Source organism: Chiloscyllium punctatum, chromosome 49, assembly GCF_047496795.1.
Source record: "Chiloscyllium punctatum isolate Juve2018m chromosome 49, sChiPun1.3, whole genome shotgun sequence".
NCBI lineage: Eukaryota > Metazoa > Chordata > Chondrichthyes > Orectolobiformes > Hemiscylliidae > Chiloscyllium > Chiloscyllium punctatum.
The window spans coordinates 33,859,315-33,883,173 of NC_092787.1; the positions used below are offsets into that span (position 1 = coordinate 33,859,315).

At 44.8% G+C, this 23,859-nt stretch overlaps 1 long non-coding RNA gene across 3 annotated transcripts; it reads right to left on the reverse strand.

Annotated features, from left to right (window-relative positions):
* Window positions 1-141: 141 nt before the first annotated feature.
* Window positions 142-14,198, reverse strand: LOC140469550 (uncharacterized). Of its 3 annotated transcripts, none has more exons than XR_011956150.1 (3): window positions 14,104-14,198; window positions 13,646-13,745; window positions 142-6,947 (listed from the first exon to the last, which is right to left on the reverse strand). It is a non-coding gene; the product is annotated as an uncharacterized lncRNA (long non-coding RNA). The 3 variants fall into 3 exon arrangements; XR_011956149.1 differs by having other exon boundaries at window positions 13,999-14,115; XR_011956152.1 differs by having other exon boundaries at window positions 14,017-14,106.
* Between the last annotated feature and the right edge of the window lie 9,661 nt (window positions 14,199-23,859).

Genomic DNA, 23,859 nt, shown 5'->3' on the forward strand with positions numbered 1-23,859 from the left:
AGTGCCCTCATCTTTTAGCTGCCCATGTGACGTAGCATCTCTTTGGAAACAGTGAGTCAATCTGCAAATCTACTTCAATAAACCCAAATCATTTCTGTTACTGACTGTAAAAAAAAAAGCAATAACTCTGCAGAGTCACACTCAACATTTTCAGAAGTCTTTATTCACTGTTTCAGCAAGTTTGGTCATTCCTCATTTTAAAGAACCAGATTTTCAGATTTGATTAAACAGGTAGTAAGGATAAGTAGAATCTGTTGCAGCTGTTGCCAAATTTAAAATAATTTTCTTCTTTTTCACATCAGAAGAACTGTTCATGAGGAGCAGGATTTCCCCAAGTCATATCAGCCGAGGTTTCCCAATTAAAGGCAACAGAAAGTTTCATTCCACTCGGGAACTGTGTCAGTAGCGCATGGAGGTTTAGTGAGCAGGATATTTGTCCTGAGCCTGTGCTCAATGTAGTTTGGATCGGGTTGGAGGATCTCACGTTCCAGGGATTCGCAGTGAGCCACTGATTGAAGCTGCAGTCACCACTTTCTGCTGGAAATGGGGATTGGAGACTGCAAGATTAAATCTTGTTGACTGTCCCTGTCTCACTCAATATGAAGTGAGTTTGTTTTCCTGTCTGAAATGTGGCTCATGTGCTGATTGTTATCAATGGGGCAAAGTGTTCAGAGGTTTCAGTGCCAAGAATAAAAATGCTGAATGATTGTAAGATGCTGCATTCAGTTAATATTTAACAAATGTGACACACAACTTAAAATTATTACACAAAATCTTGTTATAACCTCTCCTTGTACTTCTGATTTTTAAAAAAAGTCACTAATCTCAGGGTGTTTAGCCTTGGAGATGTCCTGTTGGGGTATATTGCCTGTGGTTTCAGGATTGGTAGAATTTGAACTCACAACTTGATATGGACTGAAGCATAAAGCCATCATCGAAAATTGCTCAACCACGCTACAAGAGCAGGCACATTGCTAACGACTGTCTTGACTAATGAGATTCAAACCCAGTGTGAACATGTGCATGCACAGCGACTTGAAATCATTTCCAAAACCTCATCCTAAAGACAAACAATTGTATTAACATTTTAGTACAATATTAGCACCTTTAAAACAGCTAGGTTTAATAACATTAGTCCAAAGAGCCAACAAGTAGGCATCAGGATTTGGTGTAAGAGTAAAATCACTCAGCTAGGATTTTTTGTGAATTTGCTGGTGAGTTAGCAGGATGGATGACAGAGTGAATCCCTTCCCACACACAGAGCAAATGAATGGTTTCTCTCCAGTGTGTACTCGCTGGTGTCTCTGCAAGTGGGATGACCTAGTGAATCCCTTCCCACACTCCAAGCAACTGAATGGTCTTTCTCCAGTATGAATTTGGTGATGTATCAGTAGGTATGTTGACTCTGTGAATCCCTTCCCACACTCTAAGCAGATGAATGGTTTCTCTCCAGAGTGAAATCGTTGGTGTGTTAGCAGGTTGTATGACTGACTGAATCCCTTCCCACATTCTGAGCAGATGAATGGTTTCTCCCCAGTGTGAACTCGCTGGTGTCTCAACAGGCTGGATGACTGAGTGAATCCTTTCTCACAAACAGAGCAGGTGAATGGTTTCTCTCCAGTGTGAACTCGCTGATGTTCCAGCAGGTAGGATGAAGCAGCAAAGCTTTTTTCACATACAGAGCAGATGAATGGTTTCTCCCCAGTGTGAACTCGCTGGTGTATGAGAAGATGGGATGACCGAGTGAATCCTTTCCCACAGACAGCGCAGATGAACGGTCTCTCCCCAGTGTGACTGCGTTGGTGAGTTTCCAGCTGGGATGGGTAACGAAATCCCTTTCCACAATCCCCACATTTCCACAGTCTCTCCCCAGCTTGACTGCGCTGGCATTCGGACATTTCAAATAAATGTTTGAAGACTCTTTCACAGACAGAGGTCCTCCAAAGTGTGAACAGCGCTTTTTCCTTCCATGTTCAAACCCCTGTGATAATCAGCTTGTGAGAAACAGAGTGACCGTCAGATCTGGACATTGTTTCCTTGTGACTTCTCTAATTGAAAAAAAAGCCTTTCAAACAGGGGGAAAAAAAAGTGGTGAGAGAGAAACCAGAAGAATGCAGACAAAACGGTAAAATTGAGAGAAATTAATCTGGTCATTTGTGGAGCTGACACTTGGGGAGAAGCATTACTATGAAAGCTGCTGGATTATCATTAAACCCTAACATTCAAACCAGTCATTTTTTTTCATCCGTGGAACTACAGCGACAGGAGGTGACAGGGGCATTTCATATATCTACAACTTGACCCTATTAATGGTTTCACCCAACATGTTCAATCCCCTGTTCAAGAAGTAAGAACAAGTGCAGTAGCAAAACTTTGGCAATATGAAACAAAATCAAAATGCTGGAAATACACAACAGGTGTGCCAGTATCTGGAATGATGACAGATACAGGATCTATTGCAACCCTAAAAGGGGAGAGCCGTCTCACAGACTAGTCAAGCACAGTAGTAATCAGTCAAAAGGGAGTAACCCTGGGAGTCCTTAACATTGACTTCGGACTCCATGAAGTGTCATAGCATCAGGTAAAACATGGACAAAAATACCTCCTGCTGATTACCATGCACCATGCCCTGTCAGCTGATAAATCAATATTCCTCCATATTGAGCAACAACACTTGGAAGAAGCACAAGGGTGGCGCAAAATTCATTTTTTGGGGGGGGGGATTTCAATGTCCAACACTAAGAATGGCTTGGCTGCAGCACTACTGACCAAGCTGGACTGGGTTTGCAGCAGGTGGCGAGGGAACCAACAAGAGGGAAAAAAACATACCTGTCATAATCCTTACTAATCAATCACCTATAGAAGCATCTTTGTGACAGTATTGGTAAGAGTGACCACCACACGGTCCTGGTGGAGACAAAGCCCCATCTTCACATTGAGAGTACCTCCATTGTGTTTTTTGGATCACCACGATTCTAGATGGGATAGACTTCGAACAGATCTAGCAACTTCTCACTGGGAATCCATGAAGCAATGTGGGCCATCAACCGCAGCAGAACTGTAGTCAAACACCATCTGCAAATCTCATTGCCTGGCAATCCCTCACTCAACTATTACCATCAAAGCCAGGGCGTCAAACTTGATGCAGTGGAGAGTGCAGGAGGGCAGGCCAGGAACAGCACCAAGCATAACTAAAAATGAAGTATCAACCTGGTCAAGCTACCATCAGGACTAATGCATGCCAAATAGTATAAGCAGCAAGTGATAGACAGAGCTAAGCAATACCACAACCAACAGCTCTGCAGGCCCAGCACACAAAAGTCACGAACAGAGGTGAACAATTAAACGATTCACTAGAAGAGGAGGCTCCGAAAAATACCAATTTCGATGATGGACGAGTCCAACACATCAATAGAAAAGGTAAAAACTATTCCTGATGAAGGGCTTTTGCCCAAAACGTCGATTTTCCTGCTCCTCAGATGCTGCCTGACCCGCTTTGCTTTTCCAGCACCACTCTAATCTAGACATCAATTGAAAAGGTAAGTCTGAAACGTTCACAGCAATCTTCAGCCAGAAATGCCAAGTGGATGACCCACTTTTTCCCAACATCACAGATGCCAGCTTCAGACAATTCAATTCACTTCACATGATATCAAGAAAAGGTTGCAATCACTGGATTCTGTAAAGGTTATAGACCCTGACATGGCTGATCTTCTCGTGGACTTAGATCCACTTACCGGCGCTCTCACTGTATCCCTTAATTTATTTATTTTTCAAAAAATATTTATCTTCACTTTAAAAATGTTTACTGAGTTAGCTTCAACTATTTCCCTAGGCAAGGAATTCCACAGATTAACCAACCTCCGGGTGAAGAAGTTCCTTTCCAACTCAGATCTAAATCTGCTCCCTCTAATCGTAAGGCTATGTCCTCTTCTCCTCGCTTCACCTGACAGTGGAAATATCCTCTCTCCTTCTATCTTATTCATTCCCTTCATAATTTTATATGTTTCCATAAGATCCCCTTCATTCTTCTGAATTCCAATGAATATAACCCCAGTCTACTCAGTCTCTCCTCATAAGCCAAACCCCTCAACTCCGGAATCAACCTAGTGAACCTCCTCTGCATCCCCTCCAGTGCCAGTACATCCTTTCTCAAGTAAGGAGACCAAAACTGCACATAGTACTCCAGGTATGGCCCCACCAGCATCCTACACAGATGCAACATAACCTCTCTGCTTTTAAACTCTGTTCCCTTAGCAATGAGTGACAAAGTTCCATTTACCTTCCCAATTACTTGTTGTACCTGCAGACCAACTTTCTGCGATTCTAGCCAGCCAGAGTAGCGCTCATTCATCCCCACTCTTTGCTTCTTGTTAGTCAACCAATCCTCTATCCATGCTAATATTTTACCCGCAACACCATGCATCTTTACCTTATACTGCAGTCTCTTGCGCGGTTCCTTGAGGCATGGCATCACAAGTAAAGTAAGAGTGCTGACGAGTGTGTTCCAGAAATTGGCACTGCCCTCGTCACCCTGTACTGACACCTTACTGACAGTGTGGAAAATTGTCTATGGTCTCTATAGGAAAAGCAAGACAAATCCAACTCAGCCAATTACTGCTCCATCAGTCTACTCGCAGTCATCAGTAAAGTGATGCAAGGTGTTTCTTCCTTCATTAAATGGATGAGGGCATCACTGACCAGGCTAATATTTGTTGCCCAATTGCCCAGAGGGCAGCTAAGAGTCAACTGCATTGCTATGGGTCTGGAGTCACATAATCCAGACCAGCTAAGGAGAGCAGCTTCTTTCACTAAAGGACATTAGTGAACCAGATAGGTTTCTCCCAAAAAGCCAGGATTCATGGTCAGCATTAGGTTAATTCCAGAATTTTTTTAATTGAATTAAAATCCCACCATCTGCCACAGAAGGATTTGAACCCAGGTCCCCAGAACATTACCTGAGTCTCTGGATTAACAGCACAGTGATAACAGCCCACTGGGCCATGACCTCCCCATTGATGGTGTCATCCAAAGTTCCATCAAGTAGTACCTACTTAGATTGCAAGATAATGTTGCTGAAGGTCAGTTACCTCAGCTCCAGGATATTTCTGTAGGTGCTCCTCAGGGTAGTGTTCAAAGTGCAGCCATCTTCAGCTGCTTTGTCAATGACCTGCACTCTATCAGAAGGAGATGTTCCAGCCTCGGGCAAATATCTGTGTGGAGTTTGCATATTCTCCCAATGTCTGCATGGGTTTCCTCCAGGTGCTTCGCATTCCTCACACAGTCACAAAGATGTACAGGTCAGGTGAACTGGCCATGATTAATGTACCTAACACTACAGGCAGTTTGTCAGAGGGAAATGGGTCTGGGTGGGTTACTCTTCGGAGGGTCGGCATGGACTTGTTGGGCCGAAGGGCCTGTTTCCACACTGCAGGGAATCTAATGTAATAGCCAGGCTTAGGCTGACAAGGTGTAGGTAACATTCATGCAATACAAATGCCTGCCAATGGCCGTTTCTTGACATTCAATGCTCTTACCATCAATTAATTCCCACTATCAATGTCCTTGGGATTACCACTAACTCTTAAACTGAACTGGACTCTACATATAAACACAATGCCACAAGAGGAAAGACACTAGGAATACTGTAACAAATACTGCATCTCCTGACTCCCCAAACTTGCCTGGAGCAGAGACTGGAGTGGCGCTAGAGTGGCTTCAACAGCAAATCAAGAAGCTTGACACTACAAAAGAGTCACTTGATTGACATCTCATCCACAAGTATCCACTCCCACTGATACTCAATAACAACTGTCTAGTCTCCACAAATGCATCACAGAAACTCAAACATCCTTAGACAGCACCTTCCAAACACACGACCACTTCCACAAAGGAGGATAAGGGAAGAGACACATGGCAATACCACCCTTTCAAGATCCAGTCCAAGGCACTCACCGTCCTAATATGGAAATATATTTATCATTACTTCACTGTTGTTGGGTTAAAATTCTGAAATTCCCTCCCTAAGAGTATAGTCAGTCTACCTACAGTACATAGACAGCTCACCTTCACAGTCTCAAGGGCATCAAGAGACAAACAATAAATTCAGCCAGGATGTGGATATCCACATCTTATGAGCTAAAAGAAAAGTATAGATTAACATCAGCAGAAACAGATCCTGGTGAAATAGGTTCACTCCCAAATTGGATTTTATTGTCAATCCTATCACTGTAGTTACTTCTGAACTAGCTGGTGTATCACCAAGCAGGCTGACTGAGTGAATCCTTTCCCACATGAAGCAGGTGAATGGTCTCTCCCTGGTGTGAACTTGCTGATGGGCAGTGAGTTGAGATGAAAGCCTAAACCCAGGTCCGCATTGTGACTCCCTATTTGCACCTCAGTGCCATCATCCAGCTCCACTCTAGTCTCTGCTCATGTGCTGCTAAAACTCTCATTCATTCCTGTTATCTCTAGACAGAACGATCCTAACACATCCCTGGCCGGCATCCTCCATTCAAACTCCGTCATCTCAAGAATACCAAAAACTCTGCTGCTCATTTGCTCATGAACCAAGACTTGTTTACCCAACACCCCGTGCTCCCGGACCTACGAAGGCTTTGATTTATAAGTAACATCTTAAAAATCTCACCCTGGACTTAATTCCTGGCTGTGATCAACCCTGCCTCCCCGCACATTCTTCAAGGCCTCGGCAACTCATTTAGTTTCAGACTCCAACAATGTATTTATTCCTTCCTTCAGCATTGGTGGCTGTTTTTGCAGTTGCCACGGCAACACAGTCTGGAATTTTCACCCAAAACCTCTCAGGTCTACTTTCCTCCATAAGGATCTTCCTGAAAACCTGCTTATTTGGCAATGCTTTTGGGTTACCTGACCTAATATGTGGCTTTCATCAGTGGCCTCCTTGTCAAAGTTCCACCACGATATTTCTGTGAAATTAGAAACTTGAAATAAATACAAATTACTGGCGATTTGGACATACATCAACAACTTTTCACTAACACTGGGTGAATGGCCTGCAACTCCTTATTTAACTGGGAGCACCTTCAGCACAAAAATGCAGAACCACATGGGAAATGAATCAAATGGAGAAAGAAGCTTACACTGCTGTCTGACCGAACTGCTGCCTTTGATGCCTGTTTTGCGAACAGCAAAATTCACAGCTAACTTTGCAGAAATCTTGGTGTGGGAATTCATGCAGGGGAGCAGCTAAGCCGCATTTTCATGGGTAACCTTACTGGTCTTGTTTGCTTGTAAAGCTAGAGTAGTGAGTGGAGTGATCTTTCTTTGATTATACGTTGTTATTGAGATCTGCCTCTTGTTTGAGCTTTAAAAATATAAAAACATAGGTATTAAGCTAGCCTGGAGCAGTATTTTGTTTAGAACAGTAAGACTATTATTTTCTGAGGCTTTAGATTGTTGAGGTGCAAAGATGGTCTTCAGTAGAGTGATGTGCTCTTCTTGTTGGACGTGGGAGATGAGGGAGAGTTTTCATGTTACTGATGATTACCCCATGCAGGAAGCGTGTTTAGCTGTGAATCCTATCAATCACATGAATCGGTCGGAGTGGCAGTTGGAGGCAATGAGGAATTTACAGGAGCTATGGGGATGTGATAGATGATAGTTGCAGGGAGGGAGATAAACTGAAATTACAGCCAAGTAGATGGGTTACCTCCAGGAAAGGAGCAGAGGGAGGTGGTCATTCTGGAGTCTCCTGTAGCTATCCTCATTTCAAACAGGTATGCTGTTTTGGAAAACATAGAGGGTGGACTTTCAGGAAATGTAGCATTGACAGCCAGGTTTCTGGTACTGAGACTGGCTCTAATATAACAAGGGTTACCCAAGGTTCCAAGCGATCGACTGTCGGGAACTCTCTAGTCAGAGGCACAGACAGACGATTCAGTGGCCAACAGCGAGACATCAGAATGGTGTGTTGCCTCCCTGCAGCCAGGATCAAACATATCTCAAAGAGAGTTCAGAATATTCTCAAAGGGGAAACGAACCAGCAGAAGGTTGTTGTGAACATTTGAACTAACAACATAAGAAGAGAAAAAGACAGATTTCTGAAGAGAGAATAGAGGAATATAGAACACTGCAGCACAGTACAGGCCCTTCAGCCCTCAATGTTGTACCAACCTGTGGAACCAATCTGAAGCCTATCTATCCTACACTATTCCATTTTCATCCACATGTTTATCCAATGACCATTTAAATGCCTTTAAACTAGTTTCTGACAGTTGCAGGCAGGGCATTCCACAACCCTACTACTCTGCGTAAAGAATCTACCTCTGACATAGAAGGATATGGGCTAAGGGCTGGCAAATGCGACTAGATTAGGTTGGGATATCTGGTCGGCATGGACGAGTTGGACCGAAGGATCTGTTTCCATGCTGTACACCTCAATGACTATTTGTCCTACATCTATCACCCCTCAATATAAAGCTATGTCCCCTCCTGCTTGCCATCACTTTGTGAGGAGAAATGCTCTCACTATCCACCCAATCTAACCTTATGATAATCTTAGATGTCTCAATTAAGTCACCTCTCAACATTCTAACAAAAACAGCCTCAAGTCTCTCAGCCTTTCCTCATAAGATCTTGCCTCCATATCAGGCAAATCGCCTCTGAACCGTTTCCAAAGCTTCCATATCCTTCATGTAATGCAGTGACCAGAACCGTACGTAATTCTCAAAGTGCAGCCACACCAGAGTTTTGTACAGCTGCAACATGACCTCATGGTTCTGAAACACAATCCCTCTTGTTATGAAGATGTGAGTGCACTGTGCCTTTAAGGGAGCTAAAAGTGATAGCACCAAGACAATTCCTGATGAAGGGCTTTTGCCTGAAATGTCAATTTTCCTGCTCCTCGGATGCTGCCTGACCTGCTGTGCTTTTCCAACACCACTCTAATCTAGACTCTGATCTCCAGCATCTGTAGTACTCACTTTTGCCTACAATGTAACACATGCTCCAGCTACTAGGGTAGCTGGTTTCCTGGAAATGACAAAACGGATTCGAATTAGGCAAGCAGTTTAAATTATACCCTGAAAAAAAATACCAAACTCTAAGCTAGTTTGAACTTATAAGATCGACAATCTTAAAAACCAATGACACAATCCGATGCTTTGGGGGTATAAGACCGGGAAAATTGAGAGGAGAACTGCCAAGCTACCAGCATACAAAAAGACTGCCTGAGAAATAGCTCTCTTAAAGGTCCCTTTATCGATGCATAACCTGTGAAGCAGAATCCCCAAGGAAGGAAGACAGGAATACAGAGGAGAACCTAAAGCTGCCTGGCTTTGAGATAAGGAGTTTTATCTTGTAAATCGTAATCGGGAGTTTTAATCGGACTAGTATTATAGATGAGAAGGTAAAAGATAGGTTAGAGTAAGGAATTGTAAATAATTATTAGTTAATAATTCTCTTATACTTTAAGAAATAAAGTTGTTAAATTTTTACTTTAACTAGTTCTTGGCCTATTGAATTTTCACAGATTACTGCATAGGATAAATCATTTGTGTTGCTGGTTTTAAATTAAGCAGGAGAGTATACCCCGTGTGATAACACTCCACCAGTAAAAGCTAACACACTGTATGCCTTCTTCTCAACCCTATCAACCTGGGTGGCAACTTTCAGGGATCTATGTACATGGATACAGATCTCTGTTTACCTATACTACCAAAAATCTTACCATTAGCCCAGTACTCTTTATTCCTGTTGCTCCTTCCAAAGTTAATCATCTCACACTTTTCCGCATTAAACTCCATTTGCCACCTCTCAGCCCAGCTCTGCATCTTATCTATGTCACTCTGTAACCTACAACATGCTTCGGCACAATCCACAACTCCCCCGACCTTAGTGACATCTGCAAAATTACTCACCCATTCTTCTACACCCTCAACCAGGTAATTTATGAAAATTACAAACAGCAGTGGCCCCAAAACAGATCCTTGCAGTACTCCACTAGATTAGCTCCAGGATGAATATTTCCCATCACTATCACCCTCTGTCTTCTTTCAGCTAGCCAATTTCTGATCCAAATGCTAAATTACCCTCAATCTCATTCCTCTCCATTTTGTACAATAGTCTACTGTGGAGAACCTTATCAAACATCTTACTGAAATCCATATACACCACAAAAACCGCTTTACCCTCATCCATTTAATTGGTCACCTTCTCAAAGAACTCGACAAGGTTTGTGCAGCATAATCTACCCTTCACAAACCATATTGACTCTCCTTAATCAAATTATTGGATCATTGCAATGTCTTCTGCAGTAGAATTGAACTTTATAAGAAGGACAGTTGCTTAAAAATGTGTTGCTGGGAAAGCGCAGCAGGTCAGGAGGCATCAAAGGAACAGGACAATCGACTTTTCAGGCATAAGCCCTCCTTCAGGAATGAGGAGGGTGCGCCAAACAGGCTAAGATAAAAGGTAGGGAAGAGGGATTTGGGGGAGGGGCGTTGGGAATACAATAGGTGGAAGGAGGTTAAGGTGAGGGTGACAGGTGAATGAGTAGCCATGGGCAAAAAACCTCATCACCTCAGGGGATCTCCCACCCACCACCTCCAACCTCAGATTTTAACTTTCGAAACATAGGCTTATACTGCCATAGTGTTAAGGGCTTGGATGGACAGGAATTTCTTAAGTGTGTACAAGAAAATTTTCTGATTTGGTATGTGGATGTACCTGCTAGAGAAGGTGCAAAATCTGACCTACTCATGGGAAATAAGGCAGGGCAGGTAACCGAGAAGTCAGTGGGGGAGCACTTTGGTGCCAGTGACTATAATTCTATTAGTTTTAAAATAGTGACAGAAACGGATCTAAAACCTGAAGTACTAAACTGCCAATTTTGACAGTATTAGGCAAGAACTTTCAAAAATTTAGCTGCATATGTTTTCAGGTAAACAGACAGCTGGAAAATGGGACACCTGCAAAAATGAGATAATAGAAGTCCACAGACAGCATATTCCTGTTACTGGTAAGGCTGGTCAGTGTAGGGAATGCCAGATGATTATAGAAATTGAGGCTTTTGTTTAACAAAAAGGAAGCATATGTCAGGTACAGACAGCAGAAATAAAGTGATTTCCTAGAACAGTATAAAGTTGACAGAAGTATACTTTAAGACAGAAATCAGGAGAGCAAAAAGGGGACATGAGATAGCTTTGGCAAACAGGGTTAAGGATAATTCAAAGGGATTTTATAAATATATTTAAGACAAAAGGGTAACTAGGGGGAGAATAGGGCCCCTTGAAGATTACTGAGGCCACCTACGTGTGGAGCCAGAGGAGATGGGGGAAGATATCACATGAATATTTTGCATTAGTGTTTAACGTGATTACGGAGGTGGTGGTGCTGGATGCCTTAAAACGCATAAAGATAAATCCCCAGCACCTGATCAGGTGTACTCTAGAATTCTGTGACAAGTGATTGCAGGCCCCTTGCTGAGATATTTGTATCACTGATAGCCGCAGGTGAGGTGCCAGAAGACTGGAGGTTGGCTAATGTGGTGCCTCTATTTAAGAAAGGTGGTAAGGACAAGCCAGGGGATGACATGAGTGGCAGGTAAGTTGTTGGAAGGAATAATCAGGGACAGGATTTACGTGTATTTGGAAATGCAAGGACTAATTAGGGATAATCATCATGGCTTTGAGAGTGGGAAATTGTGTCTTGTGAACTTGATTGAGCTTTTTGAAGCATTAACAAGGAGGATTGACAAGGCCAGAGCAATGGACGTGATCTATATGGACTTCAGTAAGGCATTCAAGGTTCCACATGGATAGACCGGTTATCAAGATTAGATCACGAAGGTGGGAGAACTAGCTATTTGGATACAGAAGTAGCTCAAAGTTAGAAAACAGATGGTGTTAGTGGACGGTTGATTTTCAGACTGGAAGCCTGTGACCAGCAGTGTGCCACAAGGTGCGGTGCTCAGTCCACTGCTTTTTACTTTTTATATAAATGATCTGGATGTGAACATTGGAGGTATGGTTCGTAAGCTTGCAGACATCAAAACTGGGAGGTACAGAGGAACCTCGATTATCCGAAGGACACGTGCAGGGAGTATTTTGTTTGATAAGCTGAATACTGGATAACATAATTAGCCAAAAATCAGGACCTTGCTATCTGGTTCAGTTAACCGAATTTCAGATTATTCGAATGCCCAATAATCAAGGCTCCACTGTATAGTGGACAGCAAGGAAGGTTAGCTCAGAGTACAATGGGATCTTGATCACATGGGCCAATGGGCTGAGTGGCATATGAAGTTTAATTTAGATAAATGTTCAAATTATCTAAATTAAACTTCATGTGCCACTCCTCAGCCCAATGGTGCTGCAGTTTAGAAAGGCAAATCAATGAAGGGCTTATAAAACATAACAGTAAGGTCTTGAGTTTTGCTGAACAGAGGACTTTGGAGTACAGGTTCATAGTTCCTTGAAAGTGGAGTCACAAGGTAGATAGGACAGTAAAGAAGTCATTTGGTATGGTTGCCTCTATTGGTCAGTATATGACTTGGGAGGTAATGTTGCAGCTATACAGGACATTTGTTAGGTCACTATTGGAATATTCTGTGCAGTTCAGACCTCCCTGCTATAGGAAGGGCATTATGAAACTTGAAAGGGCTCAGAAAAGATTTACAAGGATGTTGCCAGGGTTGGATGGTTTGAGGTGTGGCGAGAGGATGAATAAACTGCAGCTAATTTTGCTAGAGCATTGGAGGCTGAGGAGTGACTTTATCAAGAGTTATAAAATCATGAGGGGCATGGATGGGGTAAATAGACAAAGCCTTTTCCCTGGGGTGGGACAGGCCAGAACTAGAGGGCATAGGTTAAAAGTGAAAAGGGAAAGATTTGAGAGAGACCCAAGAGGCAACATTTTCACACAGAGGGTGCGTGCATGGAATTAACTCAGAGGAAGTAGAAAAGGCTGGCACAATTACAACATTTAAAAGGCAACTGGTACGTATATAAATAGGAAGAGTTAAGAGCGATATGAGCCACATGCTGGCAAATACAAGGATATCTGGTCAGCGTGGACGACTTGGACTGAAGGGTTTGTTTCCGTGCCGTACATCTCTATGACTGTATGACTCCAAATACATACAGCTAAACATCACCTTCTCAACAGATAACAGAGCTTTGGGAATAATTGCTGCTATCTGTGGAGGAAGTAACTGAGTTAACATTTCAGGGTGTGCAAAATGAATGACATAAAATGAAAATTGTGCAGAATTTGATGGTCAGAAATAGAAGGGAAAGAAGTCATACAAATGGACTCAAGAATTCCTGACTGTGAAAGATAAGAGAGCAGATGATTCTAGCAAGACCACAGGAGATAGACAGCAGTGGAAAACTAATTTACATAAGATCTGTGCAAGTAACAGCAAAATACTAAAGAGATAAAATACATCCATTATTAGAGAGTGGGAAAATGAGATATTGCCATGATCAATGAGCACAGAGGTGAATCAGAACTATTTCAGTGTTTTGATCCCAATTGTATGAACACTGGGCAAACGAACGTACATGGACAGATCATAATCTTTAACGCAATGCTTCCTAACAGTAAGACTGCAACTGATAACATGGAGCTCTGACCGAGCTACAGGCATTTCTCCACTGAATACCTTAACAGCGGCAATTATAATGCCAGAAAGCAGTTCTTTGCTTCAGCACTCCGTCAGCGTCTAGTGTCTCTCCCAGGAAGTACACCCCGTCTCTCTCACTCTGGGGGAAAAACATCCAGAATAAACATTTCCCTTGTTTTGGGTTTGCTCTATGTAAAGCCTCCCCTTCTCGCGCATGCGTCCAGTTTGCCATCTATAAAGATGGCGGCCCCGATCGCTCCCCTCAGATGATTGCCCCTAACAAAGATGGCGCCGATTGCTTGGGCCTATCACCGCCCAAGGCCCGCAGCCGTTTTTCTATTTGCTACAAACACGGGAGTGGGAGTTCAAAATATATGTTTTCGGAAAAGTACCCAAAATGTTATTAAAACCTCTCAGATGAAACCAGCAACACTTCCCGCTATTCGCTTTATTTCACCATGTCCAACGTCCCGCGTAAACACCCAAGCTCCACTTACAGTGATACTGCGCAGACGGACGGAGATGGTCACGTGATTTGTACGACGCCTCCCCCAAAGCTCCTATTGGTTGGGACACAAGCCGCTTCCGATTGGTCTTCCAACCCCGCCCTCCTATTGGGCCGGAGCTGACATCAAAGCACTATCTTTCGGAGCACTGCTCCTTTATAAGGTGGTTGTGGAAAATAAAATTATAAGACACAGAATTTAAAGCAAATGTTTACAGTGTGATGTAACTGAAATTATAGATTGAAAAAGACCTGGATTGTTTGTTAAGTCCTTCATCTTTTAGAATGACCACGTTGGTTTCAGTTCTTTAATATGTAAATCGCAAAACTTTTTTTAAAAGTTACATTCTCAAATGAACTTTAACAATTGGTGTCATGTCGGCCCAGGTAATGCATTGAAGGTGCGAGCTGCCCTGTGTGACACTGTGCCACAATGGTCAGAGTGATTCTAATCTAAAAAACAGATTTACAGAATCTTACATGGATTCATGCAGTTTTTGAGCAAAGTGAATTGTAATTCTGCAAGTACAAATTCACCTCACAAACTTAGATGTATATGTGGGTATGTGTGTGGGGTGGGGGGGAGCGGGTTATGAGTGTCAGAGAGTGTGTGTATGTGTCTGAGTATGAGTGTAAAGGAGTATAAGTGTGTGAGCAGGTGTGTGTGGAGTGTATGTGTGAGCATATGAGGGAGAGTCTGTGTGAATGTATGGGTCCGTAGGGGTGTGTGTGTATCGTGCAATGAGGTCATCTGTAGTGTGACATAAACCCAAGGTCCCAGTTGAGGCCATCGTCATGAGTACCGAATTTGGCTATTCGCCTCTGCTCGGCCACTTTTCGTTGTTGCCTGTCCCAAAGTCTGCCTTGGAGGACGGTCACCCAACGGTCTGAGGTCAAATGTCCCGGACCACTGAAGTGTTCTCAGACTGGAAGTGAACACTCCTGTATGTTGATTGTTGTGCGGTATCCATTCATTCGCTGCCGTAGCTTCTGCTTGGTCTCGCCAATGTACCAGGCAACTTTGCCTGCAGCGTTTGAGATAGATAATGTTGGCTGAGTCGCATGAGTAAATGCCACGTACATGGTGGGAGGTGCCCCACTGCAGGGTAGCTCACACCTTCAACACATTATCTGGACCGACAGGTCACCAATTGTTAAAATCCTGATGAAGGGCTTTTGCCCGAAATGTCAATTTCGAAGCTATTTGGATGCTGCCTGAACTGCTGTGCTCTTCCAGCACCAATTGTTAAAGTTCACTTGAGAATGCAACTTTTAAAAAAAGTTTTGCAATTTACATACTAAAAGATGAGAGGTCTAACAAACAAACAATCCAGGTCTTTTTCAATATATAATTTCAGTTACATCACACTGTAAACTTTTGCTATAAATTCTGTGTCTTACAATCTTGCTCTCCACAACCACCTGATGAAGGAGCAGTGCTCTGAAAGCTAGTGCTTCCAAATAAACCTGTTGGACTATAACGTGGTTTTTAACTTTGTACAACCCAGTCCAACACCAGCATTTTAAATCATAATAGGAACAACATGTTCCAAGATTTTTTTTAAAAAAGAAAATTATTAAGGAGAGACAAAAAAAGGGTAAAGGGGGAACACTGGGAAAGAAGAAAAAAAGGACAAACATTCACCGTATTCTTCAGATCGGTAGGACTATTTTAAAGTGTCCACAAGGTTCTTGGCTTTATCTGCTGAGTCAAATGTATAAGCTGAATCCTCTTGGCTGAAATGTAGCACTGCCGGGTACCTCATGGATGCCCAGGTTCCTCAGCCTCTTTTTAACTTCATAGAAGGATACCTCTTTCAAATTACAGCTGCTGAGAAATCTTGAAAAAACATAGAACATAGAACATAGAACATAGAACAATACAGCACAGAACAGGCCCTTCGGCCCACGATGTTGTGCCGAACTTCTATCCTAGATTAAGCACCCATCCATGTACCTATCCAAATGCCGCTTAAAGGTCGCCAATGAATCTGACTCTACCACTCCCACGGGCAGCGCATTCCATGCCCCCACCACTCTCTGGGTGAAGAACCCACCCCTGACATCTCCCCTATACCTTCCACCCTTCACCTTAAATTTATGTCCCCTTGTAACACTCTGTTGTACCCGGGGAAAAAGTTTCTGACTGTCTACTCTATCTATTCCTCTGATCATCTTATAAACCTCTATCAAGTCACCCCTCATCCTTCGCCGTTCCAACGAGAAAAGGCCGAGAACTCTCAACCTATCCTCGTATGACCTACTCTCCATTCCAGGCAACATCCTGGTAAATCTTCTCTGCACCCTCTCCAAAGCTTCCACATCTTTCCTAAAGTGAGGCGACCAGAACTGCACACAGTACTCCAAATGTGGCCTAACCAAAGTCCTGTACAGCTGCAACATCACCTCACGACTCTTGAATTCAATCCCTCTGCTAATGAACGATAATACTCCATAGGCCTTCTTACAAACTCTATCCACCTGAGTGGCAACCTTCAAAGATCTATGTACATAGACCCCAAGATCCCTCTGTTCCTCCACCTGACCAAGAACCCTACCATTAACCCTGTATTCCGCATTCTTATTTGTTCTTCCAAAATGGACAACTTCACACTTGGCAGGGTTGAACTCCATCTGCCACTCCTCAGCCCAGCTCTGCATCATATCTAAGTCCCTCTGCAGCCGACAACAGCCCTCCTCACTGTCCACAACTCCACCTATCTTTGTATCATCTGCAAATTTACTGACCCACCCTTCGACTCCCTCATCTAAGTCATTAATAAAAATTACAAACAGCAGAGGGCCCAGAACTGATCCCTGCGGAACTCCACTTGTAACTGGACTCCATGCTGAATATTTACCATCTACCACCACTCTCTGACTTCGACCGGTTAGCCAGTTTTCTATCCAATTGGCCAAATTTCCCTCTATCCCATGCCTCCTGACTTTCCGCATAAGCCTACCATGGGGAACCTTATCAAATGCCTTACTAAAATCCATGTACACTACATCCACTGCTCTACCCTCATCCACATGCTTGGTCACCTCCTCGAAGAATTCAATAAGACTTGTAAGGCAAGACCTACCCTTCACAAATCCGTGCTGGCTGTCCCTAATCAAGCAGTGCCGTTCCAGATACTCGTAAATCCTATCCCTCAGTACCCTTTCCATTACTTTGCCTACCACAGAAGTAAGACTAACTGGCCTGTAATTCCCGGGGTTATCCCTATTCCCTTTTTTGAACAGGGGCACAACATTCGCTACTCTCCAGTCCCCTGGTACCACCCCCGTTGCCAGTGAAGACGAGAAGATCATTGCCAACGGTACTGCAATTTCCTCTCTTGCTTCCCACATAATCCTAGGATATATCCCGTCAGGCCCGGGGGACTTGTCTATCCTCAAGTTGTTCAAAATGTCCAACACATCTTCCTTCCTAACAGATATCTCTTCTAGCTTATCAGTCCGTTTCACACTCTCCTCTTCAACAATACAGTCCCTCTCGTTCGTAAATACTGAAGAGAAGTACTTGTTCAAGACCTCTCCTATCTCTTCCGACTCAATACACAGTCTCCCACCACTGTCCTTGATCGGACCTACCCTCGTTCTCGTCATTCTCAGGTTTCTCACATACGCATAGAATGCCTTGGGGTTATCCTTGATCCTATCCGCCAGGGATTTTTCATGCCCTCTCTTAGCTCTCCTAATCCCTTTCTTCAGGTCCCTTCTGGCTATCCTGTATCCCTCCACTGCTCTGTCTGAACCTTGTTTCCTCAACCTTATGTAAGCCTCCTTCTTCCTCTTTACTAGACATTCAACCTCCCTCGTCAACCAAGGCTCCCTCACACGACCATTTCTTTCCTGCCTGATCGGTACATACATATCAAGGACACGTCGTATCTGCTCCTTGAAAAAGTCCCACATTTCCACCACATCCTTCCCTGACAGCCTATGCTCCCAACGTATGCTCCTCAAATCCTGTCTTACAGCATCGTAATTTCCCTTCCCCCAATTGTAAAAACTTCCTTGTTGTGTGCACCTATCCCTCTCCATAACCAAGGTGAAAGTGACAGAATTGTGGTCGCCATCACCAAAATGTTCACCCACTAACAAGCCCACCACTTGTCCCGGTTCGTTACCGAGTACCAAATCCAATATGGCCTCCCCTCTGGTTGGACAATCTACATACTGCGTTAGAAAAGCTTCCTGGACACACTGCACAAACACCGCCCCATCCAATCTACTTGATCTAAAGAGCTTCCAATCAATATTTGGGAAGTTGAAGTCGCCCATGACTACGACCCTGTGGCTTCTACACCTTTCCAAAATCTGTTTCCCAATCTGTTTCTCCACATCTTTGCTGCTATTGGGGGGCCTATAATAAACACCCAACAAGGTGACTGCACCTTTCCTATTTCTGACTTCAGCCCATACTACCTCCAGAGGCAGATCTCCCTCAAACTTCCTTTCTGCAGCCGTTATACCATTTCTAATTAGCAATGCCACCCCCCACATGATTTTTGATCCTTTGTGCAGCAGTGCCTGTGGATCTTTCCCCAGTGATCTGGAGACTTCTATCACTCTTTGCTTGTCCCTGTTATGTGCACTAGGACCGGGCGGGGGCACTGTACCAGCCTGGACCTGCGCACCGCCACCTGATAGGCCCTTCCAGTGTGCAGCTGGCCGGACTCAATTTGAAGGCCCAGGAACTGCAGCAGCTGCTGTTCAAAAAAGCAGACTGGTTGCCCACCTTCTTTGCCCTCCGGGAGTCTGACAATCCGAAGAGTCATCCTCCGACCTCGATTTTCGAGGTTGTTGACCTGATATCGCAAGGCCTGTACTTGCTACTCCAGTACCTGGATCCATCCGGGCGAGGAGTAGATCACCACTTCCAAGGCCGTGGTTCGACCCTCCATCTACACCTCGAGGCCCTGGGGCTCCCGTTCATGCTTTTGCTGTATGGATGCGATGGGTTGGATCTGGGCACAGATCGCCTCAATCGCAGCCTTAACCTTTGCGGTAAGTCTCACCATCGCCGCTGCCAATTCCTGTGTGTCTGTCAGGTTCCTGGGGGAAAGGTTGCTGCTGCAGCCTCTGGTGTGCCCAGTGCTGCAGGGAAGTGTCCTCCCTGCTGTTGTTTGCTCACTCCCTTTCCCTTTGTTATCCTACCTACTCCCAAATATTAACAAATATATGTTCTCAAGGCTTTAAATGAACAACTCTCTCATAGGTGTTAGCCAGGGATGACAAAAAAACCCAATATGACTTGGCTGTTAGGCAAAGCCATCCACAGCTGCTCTACTGAATCACTGCCATCTTGCCGATTCCATTTAAATGCCCTTAATATTGGTGAGTCTACTACCATTGGAAGGTATGCCGTTCCATACCCCTACTACTCTCTGAGTAAAGAAACTACCTATGAGATCTGACCTAAATCTATCATCCCTCAATTTAAAGCTATGTTCCCTTGTGCTAACCATCATCATCCAAGGAAAAAGGCTCTCACTGTCCACCCTATCTAACTCTCTGACTATCTTATACATCTCAATCAAGACACCTCTCAACGTTCTTCTCTCCAATGAAAACAGGCTAATATTCTCTTAAATCTTAACAAAACATTAAAATTAAAATGCACTCTTCTTTTTGTGAACACTCTGCATTCAAAAAAGCAAAGATATTTTAATACAATATTCTGAGCTGGCTAAAACATGACCACTGACACAATTGTTTTTTAAACAGGTATTGTAGAATTTCAAACAAATCAGGGGCTCAAGGTCCTCAATCAACTTGTTTTAAGGTTACATGTTTGATAATTTTAAAAAAGGACCTAATTTTGTATAAGATTAATGTAAAAACAAAATCTGCCCACAAAACACATTGAGTTGAGATCCTGATTCAAATAAGGCAAAACAGTTACTTAAAAGGATTTTCTGAACCACTATTTTAACAAACCAAAATATTTAAATACCAAAAACTTTCAGTATGGTGTAATTTATAATGAAACTTCCTTTTTCGACCAAAGTATTAGTACAACCTGAATTTCAGCACTTCTCATTTTTTTTCACATCCTCTCGATGAAATTACATTTATAAAAAGAGAAAACCCCCGCAGTGGACCATACAGCGCCACAGTCCAAGCTACCCCCTCCCCCAGAACAAAGATTCGCAGAGAAAGGTCCACAGCCCAGAAACTGAAATTCCCACAACAAAAACCCAGACAAAACTTCCCCAGCACTTCACTGTTGGGATCGAAGCAGACAGACTCCACTTTTTCCCCCTTTTCCCAGTGACGCCATGTTATTCTAAAAGTATTTCTAAGGGGAGGTGCGGGGGATAAAGGCAATAATTTTAAAAAGCTCCTGGTTTCTAACATTTTTATGCTCCGGAACCTCAAACCTTGCCATCAGAGGACTCCAAACTCCCTTCAACAGGGGATTTTAACCCCCTTTTACAAAGGTGACTAGCCCCCTTTAACCTAGGGGACTTTCACCCCTTTCTCACTTTATTTCTCACAGGCATTCAAACCCCTTTTCCTACTCTATATGTCCAGGGACTCAAACCCCAATTAAACCCAGCGGACTTGAATCCCTGTTTGTCAGTGCGTTTATAAACTGGGCCTATTGACTGAATTAATTACCATTTGAGGAGTCTGTCGAATAGAAAGCAATTGAACAAGGGGACCGTTTCTGACACACAAGAATATTGAGAGAGACCAAGGTTTAAAATCTTTCCTTGGGGGCTCGTCCATCTCGAGATACCTCAAGGTTCCAGGTGATTGCTGACGCCATCCGATCGTAGCTATTCGTTTGGACTTCTGCCTGACTCACCAATATTGTCGTCCCATTTTTTTTCAGTCAATGCAAGTACTCACAGACACCTTCTTCATCTTTATTCTGAGCCCTGGAGAGAGAGAGAGAGAGAGCAATCGCTTATGTACACAAGGCCATGAGCTCTCACTCTTCTCTTGAACAGCAGATTTTCAAGTAATTATATAGTCACTTACAGGGAGCAGCATCCAAATAAGACAACATCTTTATTGATTGGGTGACTGTGATGATTTGAACTGCTGTCCGGGTCTTAATGTTCATGTGATGGTCAATAAACACAACTCTTTGTCAATCACACAAGTAATAATTTATTCTTTGATATGGCTGGGTCAGTAGATTCTGATTAGCCCAGAAGTGTAAGTACCAAAAGAATCCAACGATTTACAGAGTTTGCATAGGATTTATATTAATTGTTCATCATCAGACATGGAGCATGATCACATGGTAACAATCAATCAGATTCCCTGAGGTCCATTTGCACTTTTGCCTTTGCCTATCACGATTGCTTGTAAACAACCTGTTCTCAGAATCCTATTTGTCCTGCCCTGTGGTTAGGGTTAAACCGTTACTTTTGCATTTAATCAGATCTACATCAGCCAGTGGTTTCTTGTTTCTGTCTGGTTCAGTGCCATTTAACAATGCAGAAGCCATTTTGTGCAGCTCCTTCAGCCATTTTGTCCCATCTCCCAGATGCCCACATCCTCAACCGTTACAATCAGCAAGCGTCAACAGAAAAGATTAAGCCATCTGGCATTACACAGTAGATGTTCTTCACCTTGTGAAACCACTAACCTTGCCTCCAGCACCTCATTGTTTTACTGCAAGTTCTCATCTGGTTAAAATCATGCTAGCTGAGCCTTTGTCAAGCCACCCTAAAAATAACTTTTCCCAACCTGCACATACCTTATACACATTCTCACCATCACCCCCACTCACACCTCTCTCCCATCCCCTTCTCTCACTTACCCTCCAGCCTGGTTACCTCACTCCCTCCCATTTCCTCACTCCCCCTCCACCCTGTTCCCTCAGTCCCCCTCCGCTCCATTCCCTCACTCTCCCTCCGCCCCATTCCCTCATTCCCCCTCTGCTCCAGTCCCTCACTCCCCCTCTGCAATGTTCCCTCATTCCCCCTGCTCCATTCCCTCACTCCCCCTCCCCACTGTTCCCTCACTCCCCTCCGCACTATTCCCTCATTCCCCCTCCACACTGTTCCCTCACTCCCCCTCTGCTCCGTTCCCTCACTCCCCGTTTGCCCCATTTCCTCACTCCCCCTCCCTCCAGTTCCCTCACTCTCCCTCACCATTCCCTCACTACTCCTCCCCATTCCCTCATTCCCCCAATGCCTCCAATTCCTCACTCCACCTCCCTCCAGTTCTCTCACACTCCCTCCACACCATTCCCTCACTCTCCCTCCGCCCCATTCCCTCATTCCCCCTCTGCTCCAGTCCCTCACTCCCCCTCTACAATCTTCCCTCACTCCCCCCTGCTCCATTCCCTCACTCCCCCTCCGCACTGTTCCCTCACTCCCCCTCCACACTGTTCCCTCACTCCCCCTCTGCTCCGTTCCCTCACTCCTCCTCTGCTTCGTTCCCTCACTCCCCCTCCACACTGTTCCCTCACTCCCCCTCTGCACTGTTCCCTCACTCCCCCTCTGCTCCATTCCCTCACTCCCCCTCTGCTCCGTTCCCTCACTCCTCCTCTGCTCTGTTCCCTCACTCCCCCTCCGCACTGTTCCCTCACTCCTCCTCTGCTCTGTTCCCTCACTCCCCCTCTGCACTGTTTCCTCACTCCCCCTCTGCTCCATTCCCTCACTCCTCCTCCCTCCAGTTCCCTCACTCTCCCTCACCATTCCCTCACTACTCCTCCCCATTCCCTCATTCCCCCAATGCCTCCAATTCCTCACTCCACCTCCCTCCAGTTCCCTCACACTCCCTCCACAACATTCCCTCACGCCCCTCTGCCCCATTCCCTCACACCCCCTCCACCACGTTTCCTCATTTCCCCCTCTCCTGTTCCCTCTCTCCCCATCCCCTTTCCCTCACACTCCCTCCCTCACAGTCCCTCAGTCACCGTCTCCCTATTCCTTCACTCCCTGTCCCCATTTCCTCATTCCGCCTCCTCCGATCCCTCATCCCCTCCCCTCCCTCCCCAACGTGTCCTCACTTCCTGCTCCAGCATTCCCTCACTCTGCCCCCACCATTCCCCACTTCCCTCCTCCGTTCCCTCACTCCTCCACTGTTCCCTCACTCTCCCACTCCCGCATTCCATCTCTCACCCTCCCCCATTCCCTTGCTCCCCTATCCCCCCTTTCCCCTCATTCGCCCCACCCCCCAATTCTCACACTCCCACTATCTCCCTACTCCCACACTCACCCACACCCCACTCCATCACTTCACCCTCCCTGCTCCCTCACTCTGCCCTCCTCAACCTCCCTCACTGTTCCCTGACATCTCCCATGTTCCCTCACTTCTGACCCCGCGTTTCCTCACTGTCCCATTGTTCCCTCACTGCACCCCCATTCCCTCAGTTCCCTCTGTTCCCTCAGCCCCCCTCAGTTCCCTCACTTCCCTCCTCCATTCTCACTCCCCTATTCCTCAGTGTCACACCTTTCCTTAACTACGCTCCCAGCCCAGATCCCTCACTTGCCCCCTCATTCCCTTTTTCTATCCCCGTTCCTGCACTCCCCCATTCTCCACTTCCCTCCCCCCTCCTCATTCACTAATTCCCTCCTCTCCCCATTCCCTCATTGCCTCCTCCCCCCCCATTGCCTCACTCCCCCTTCCCCATTCCCTCACTCCTCCTACCTCCTCCTGGTTCCCTCACTCCCCTTACCACCTCACTCCCCCTCCTCCTCACCCTCACTCCACTTCCCCTCCCGTTCCTTCACTCCCTCTACCCACATTCCCTCACTGCCCTCTCCTCACA